The sequence below is a fragment of the Ranitomeya imitator genome, chromosome 7 (assembly GCF_032444005.1).
Source record: "Ranitomeya imitator isolate aRanImi1 chromosome 7, aRanImi1.pri, whole genome shotgun sequence".
NCBI classification, from domain to species: domain Eukaryota; kingdom Metazoa; phylum Chordata; class Amphibia; order Anura; family Dendrobatidae; genus Ranitomeya; species Ranitomeya imitator.
The window spans coordinates 164,646,934-164,653,939 of NC_091288.1; the positions used below are offsets into that span (position 1 = coordinate 164,646,934).

General features: G+C 38.7%; 1 long non-coding RNA gene across 1 annotated transcript; it reads right to left on the reverse strand.

Moving 5' to 3' along the window:
* Window positions 1-1,027: 1,027 nt before the first annotated feature.
* LOC138645913 (uncharacterized) lies at window positions 1,028-1,631 on the reverse strand. The gene is made up of 2 exons (XR_011314808.1): window positions 1,481-1,631; window positions 1,028-1,153 (listed from the first exon to the last, which is right to left on the reverse strand). It is a non-coding gene; the product is annotated as an uncharacterized lncRNA (long non-coding RNA).
* Window positions 1,632-7,006: the final 5,375 nt, after the last annotated feature.

Below are 7,006 nucleotides of genomic sequence, written 5' to 3' on the forward strand. Positions count from 1 at the left end.
TGAACGTCAAGCTCAAGGAACATCAGTGTCAGATCGCACCATCGATCGTTGTATGAGCCAAAGTGGACTTCATGGGAGATGACCAAGGACGACACCATTTTTGAAAAAATCTTAAAAAAGCAAGACTAGAATTTGCCAAACTATATGTTGACAAGCCACAAAGCTTCTGGGAGAATGTCCCATGGACAGATGAGACAAAAATGAAACTTTTTGGCAAGGCACATCAGCTATATGTTCACAGATGGAAAAATGAAGCATATCAAAAAAAGAACACTGTCCTTACTGTGAAACTTGGAGGAGGCACTGTTGTGTTCTGGTGCTGCTTTGCTGCATCTGGCACACGGTGTCTAGAATCTCTGCAGGGTGCAATGAAATCTCAAGACTATCAAGGGATTCTAGAGAGAAATGTGCTGCCAAGTGTCAGAAAGCTTGATCTCAGTTGCAGTTCATGGGCCTTGCAACAGGATAATGACAAAAACACACAGCTAAAAACACCCAAGAATGGCTAAGAGGAAAACATTGGACTTCTCTGAAGTGGTCTTCTATGAACCCTGACCTAAATCCTATTGAGCATCTTTGGAAAGAGCTGAAACATGCCATCTGGAAAAGGCAACCATCAAACACGAGACAACTGGAGCAGTTTGCTCTTGAGGAGTGGGCCAAGATACCTGACGAGAGGTGTAGAAGTCTCATTGACAGTTACAGAAATCGTTTGATTGCAGTTATTGCCTCAAAAGGTTGTGCAACAAAATATTAAGTTAAGTTGTGTTACTTCTGCGTCAGATGTAATGGGACATACACCTTCCAAAAAATTCAACTTTTGTCTCGTCAGTCCACAGAGTATTTTTACAAAAGTCTTGGGGCTCATCAAAATGTTTTCTGGCAAAACTGAGACAAGCATTTATGCTTAGCAGGGGTTTTCATCTTAGAACTCTGCCACGTAGGCCATTTTTGCACAGTCGCTTTCTTATGGTGGAGTCATGAACACTAAGTCCAATATAGAAAAATCAGCCGCACTCTTATGGTATATCTTTGCAAAAATGTGATGTATTTATTCACATGTGTTGAGACAAAATTTTCATATATATACACACACAGCAGGGAGTATAAACGAAGTAGTAACGTTTCGACCCTGCCTCGGGTCTTTCTCAAACTGTAATCAAACACAAATAACAATTAGTGTTATATACATATGGGGGGCTTTACATAAAGACAAAACCAGATGAACATAATCATTATTTACAGAAAACTATATACAATAAGGATCCCATCTGAAAAGTATCTGTATGAGATAGCGCTGTCAAAATAGATAACCTAAACAAGGTCCATTAGGGGTGCTGTCGCTAACATAAAGTTCTATTGTAGAGACTGGAAACAAGGTTCAGTCTGACCAGTGAAGCTGACAAAATAGGTACAAAATTAGGTACAAAATTAAGTAACGTTATACCCAGTGGTGGACATGATATGGAGAAGCACTGACCTGCGTTTTCTAGATAGTGTGAAAAATAAGAAGTGTGGTCCCTTTAAGGGCTGCAAATAAAGAGGAGAGAGGGTTCCTTGTGAGAAGATACAAGATTAAAAGTAGTGGGGTCCTGGTAGAAAAAACAGATGAGTCACCAACCTCCTATTGTTGTGGTGTCAGATCTTCCTGCTTCTGTGGGCATGTGTGTCTGCATGGGAAATAGTGCCTCTATTTATAGCACCTATTCAAACTGAGGCTGCAGCTCCCAAAGGGAGGTGTGAAACGCTGTATGTGAGCCCTTAATGAATAGTGCCAGCACACTGGGGAATGAGAGAGAGGCTTGGAGTCTCTGTAATGTGCTGTGCAGTTGCTAGGTATCTCAAGGGAGGTGTGGAACACTCCCTGCCTGTCATCTGGGAGGAGGTGTGGCGAATGGGGGGAGAAAAGAGAGGAGTGGAAAGGGTATAAGATGCAAGAGTGTCTTTTGTAAAAGAAGCATATCAGTAAGAATAATGGGGAGAAAGCGTAGAACAATTAGTAAAACTGCAGGGAGCCAACTTGAGCCAGAAATAAATGTCGAATTGGAAAAAAAAAAAAAAAAAAATGAAATGAAAATGAAATGAAATGAAACTAGACGTAAAAATAAAAATAAAGAAAAATAAAAATAAAGAAAAAATAAAAAGAAAAAAATAAAAATAAAAAATAAAAAATAATAAAACCGGGAGACTTTGCAACTTACCCATGGCAGGTGTAAGAAATAGATAGTTGGCTCAGTGCATCTATAAGAATTAATACAAGGTTAGATCTGAAGAAACAAATAATAATCACATCCACCACTAAGTTATAACACATGTACAATTATACATATAGACAACATGTTTGCACGGAAATAATATTATAGCAAAATATGACTGACTCAGCAGTTCAACCAGGGGTCCTAAGTCACGAGATCCAATTCCCTGTTGAGGCCCTTTGGTGTGAGGGTTTGTAGTGTGTGTATCCAGTAGGCCTCCCTCTCTTTAAGTAGCTTGACGTGATTGCCGCCCCTCCTGGGTCTTTCTACCTGTTCCACAACTTGGAATCTTAGTTGTGAAATGGAGTGTTTGGCTGTTATGAAGTGATCCGGTATGGGTAACCATGTCTTTTTGCACCTAATTGTGGATTTATGGTTCGATATGCGGTCACGGATGTGTTGTGTCGTTTCACCTATGTAAACTAAACCGCAGGGACATTTAACCACATATACCACAAAATTCGATTCGCATGTGAAAAAATCCTTCACCTTGTATCGCTTACCGGAATGGGGGTGGACAATATCCTCGCCTTTAATGACATTAGAGCAACATGCACAACTTAGACATGGGTATGTCCCTACCCGTTTAGAGCCAATGAATCTCTGTTTGGGCTGTTTCGTCAAGCTACCAATGTCGGCCCTTACCCACTGATTCCTAAGATTGGGTGGTTTTCTTTTGCACATCAGTGCTGGGTTTTTGAAAGCTTCAATGCCAGGGTATGACCTGTGGAGAAGTGGCCAGTGTCTGTTAATGATATTATATAGTTTAGGCATTATCGGGTGATGAGTATGAACAAACGGAATACGTTCAGGTTTGATGGATGGATTACGGGTGGATACTGAACCTAGGACTCTCTGTTTTTCGGTATTAAGGAGTTGTTTTGGATAATTCCTATCCAGGAATTTCTCTGACATTTCTTTAAGACGAATTTCAAGTAAATTCTCATCAGACACGATCCTCTTAACCCTTTGAAACTGGGAGCGTGGTAGACTGTTTTTAGTGGATCTTGGGTGACAACTAGTGTACAACAGAAGGTTATTTGAATCCGTGGGTTTGGTAAAGATATCAGACTCCAGTGTACCCCTATTGTTTTTAGTAACCATCGTGTCCAGAAATGAGATTTTTGTCAAATCCCAGGTAAGGGTGAACTGGAGTTCAGGTCTTACTGAGTTGAGGAAATTATGAAACGAAAGTAGGTTCTCAGGGGTGCCTTCCCATAAACAAAAAATGTCATCAATAAACCTAATCCAACTTTTAGCGTGAGTTCTGAAGAGCTCATTTGTATAGATGAAAGTGCATTCAAATGCATCCATGTATGTATTTGCATATGCCGGCGCCACGTTCGAGCCCATGGCGGTCCCGCAGATCTGTAAAAAATATTGGTCGCCGAAAAGAAAAAAGTTGTTGTACAGGACAATTGTTAATAAATCAAGGCAAAATTGTTGGGAGTTTTGGGATAAATCTGACGTTTTGAGGAGATCTTGTACTGCTTGGAGACCCAAGGGATGTTGGATAGATGTATATAAGCTTTTAACATCAAAGGTAGCTAGGATACAGTCTGACGGAAGGTTAGAAAATCCTCTGATGATTTCCAGAAAGTGACTAGTGTCTAAAATGAAAGATCTGGTTTGTTTCGTGAGAGGAGTGAGGATTTTTTCTAATAGGATGGATAGTGGGGATAAAATGGAATCTGTAGATGCAACTATAGGCCTGCCAGGGGGGTTATTGAGAGATTTGTGTATTTTTCTTAATGAGTCATGAACACTAACCTTAACTGAGGCAAGTGAAGCCTCCAGTTATTTGGATGTTGTTGTGGGGTCTTTTGTGACCTCTTTGATGAGTTATCTCTGTGCTCTTGGGTAATTTTGGTCTGCCAACAACTTCTGGGAAGGTTCACCACTGTTCCATGTTTTCACTATTTGTGGATAAAGGCTCTCATTGTAGTTCGTTTAAGTCCCAAAGCTTTACAAATGGCTTTATAACCTTTCCCATACTTATAGATCTCAATTACTTTGTTTCTCATTTGTTCCAGAATTTCCTTGGATCACAGCATGATCTATGTTTTGAGGATCTTTTGTCTTACTTTACTTGAATGAGAACAGTATGACAGTAATCAGGCCTTGGTGTGGCTAGGGAACGTAAACTTTGCTTCCCAAAGATGTAATAAACCACAGTTAATTTATGTTTTAGTGGTGGGGGGAATCACTTTTTCACACAGGGCCCTGTAGGTTTTGATTTCTTTTTCCCTTAACAATAAAGACCTTCATTTAAAAACTGGATTTTGTGTGTACTTGTGTTATCTTTGTCGAATATTTAAATTTGTTTGGTGATCTGAAATATTTAAGTGTGAAAACATACAAACGCATAGGAAATTAGGAAGGGGTAAACACGTTTTCACACAACTGAAGCCAACCTTCCGGGACATGGCAGCAAGATGAAAATTTATGTAAATTAAAGAGATGGATAACATGAATGGTAACTTGATAGCTACTTCAAAAGAGATTAGAGATAAACTCTAGGGTCAAGGTACAACAGCATCAAATGGCACCATCCTTTGCTGCTGTGAATTTCATTCAAGACGACCAATCAGGAAACCACTGTTGAAAGCAATTGCCAAAAAAAAGAGACTGGAATTTTCCAAAATGCATTCAGGTAAAATGTATTGTACTTTACAGCTTTCCACAGTGGAACGCAAGTGCCTTGTCAGAGCATCGTGCCATTAAGGTACCTCCCTCAATGAGACCACACAGTACGCTTCATCCTGGAGTGCAAAAGGCAAAAATGGAGATCTAATGCATTTTCTATTGAATGCAAGTATGTACAAAGGTGAATCCTATCACAGGTAGGAATGAGACATATGCAAAGAAGTGAAGTGGAAAATGATATGCCAAAGAGAGCATACAGAAAACACAGTGCCTATAGTGCATATTGATGTAAGCAGAATATATAGTGTAAATAATTAAATAATTACAAAATACACACAAATATATATATTTATATATCAAAATAATAAAGTGATACAATAAAATAAAAAACTAATAATACAAAATAAAAATAATAAGTGAAATAATCAAGAAATAATATAATTAGACACAGTGCAGGCATAGAGACAGTAGCTCGAAAACAAATAGGTACTGCCATTTTCAATCAGATGTAGGAGCTGTAAATAAACAGACAAGAAAAATATACTACCAACCATAAAACATACAATAACTAAAATAATAAAGGAGAAGAATAAGGAAGAAGAAGGCTATCAGAAGCTGGCAAAGCATTTTTCAGTTGACTTTTTCTCAATTCCAAATGTAAGAAATAACAGTTAACAGGAACAGTGGAGGTCAAGATAAGGTCTGTATGACCAAGCAAAATTTCAGTGAGAGCTTCTCATAGGATTGCTAGAGAGGCAAATCAGAACCCCCGCTTGAATAAAAAAACTTCAGGAAGATTTAGCAAACTTTGGAGTTGTGGTACATTTTTCTACTGTTCAAAGACACCTGCTCAAATTTAGCCATCGTGAAACAGTCATCTTAGTAAAACCTCTCCTGTATCCTCACCATAAAATTCAGAGTCAGAAGTATGCAAAAGAACATGTAAACAAACCTTATGCATTTTGGAAACAAGTCATGTGGACGGATGAGGTCAAAATACAACTCTTTGGCCACAATGATCAATGGTAAGTGTGGAAAAAAGGCACAGAATTTCCTTGATACATATAACATTTTGGGTTATAGTTAAATTAGTGACAAAATGTACAATTGGTGGAGAAAGTTTGAACTTGATGGACCTAGGTCTTTTTTTAACCTATGAAACAAACTAAATATAACATCTTGCCAATCATTAAGCTTGGAGGTGGATCAATCATGCTTTGGGGTTGAGTTGCAGTCAATGGCATGGGGAATATTTCATGGGTAGAGGGAAGAATGAACGCAATGAAATTTCAACAAGTTCTTGATGCAAACATAACACAATCTGTAAAAAAAAGCAGAATTTGAATAGATGATGGATTCTACAAATTGATAATGATCGTAAACTCATATCAAAATCCACAATAGACTACCTCAAAATGTGTAAGCTGAAGGTTGTATGATGGCCCTGTTCTGTGATCTGAACATCATTGAAAATTTGTGTCTAGGCCTCAATATACCAGTGCACGCAAGATGACCCATTAATGACACAGAATTGGAAGAGTTTTCCAAAGGAAAATAGATGAAAATCCATCAAACAAGAAGTAATAGACTCTTGGCTGGCTATCGTCCCTGTAGTCTTTTGTTGTTTATACATGACCTTGAAGCAGCTCCAGGAGTACCTAAACTGTTTCCCAAGACCCGTGTGTTTGAACGAGAACCTATTCCTGAATTCCATCTTGTCTGGTCTGTATATCAAGTCCCCAAATCCTTCCAGTCAGTGACTCCACTCCTATATCCCTGTCCAGAAAAAACGACTCTTGGGGTCAGCAGCTGCAGTTCCAGGGATTGCCAAGGAGTGGTTCTCATTGTATACCTGCAGCTCAAGCCTGATTGCACCATCAGAAGCTCCACTGAACACCAAGTAACCTCTTAGCTACACCACCTCCTAGGCATTACACCATGTGATATAATAGCTGCAAGTCATTATTGGTAAGTCTGTTCTCTGGTCTACGTAAAATTTGTTTGAATTAACCAAGACCAGTGAATTTCATTGAAACCCAACTCAAAGTAAATTCACAGGTGGTCATTTCTGATATTAGGTATGTGTTAAAAATTTCACTTTTTTA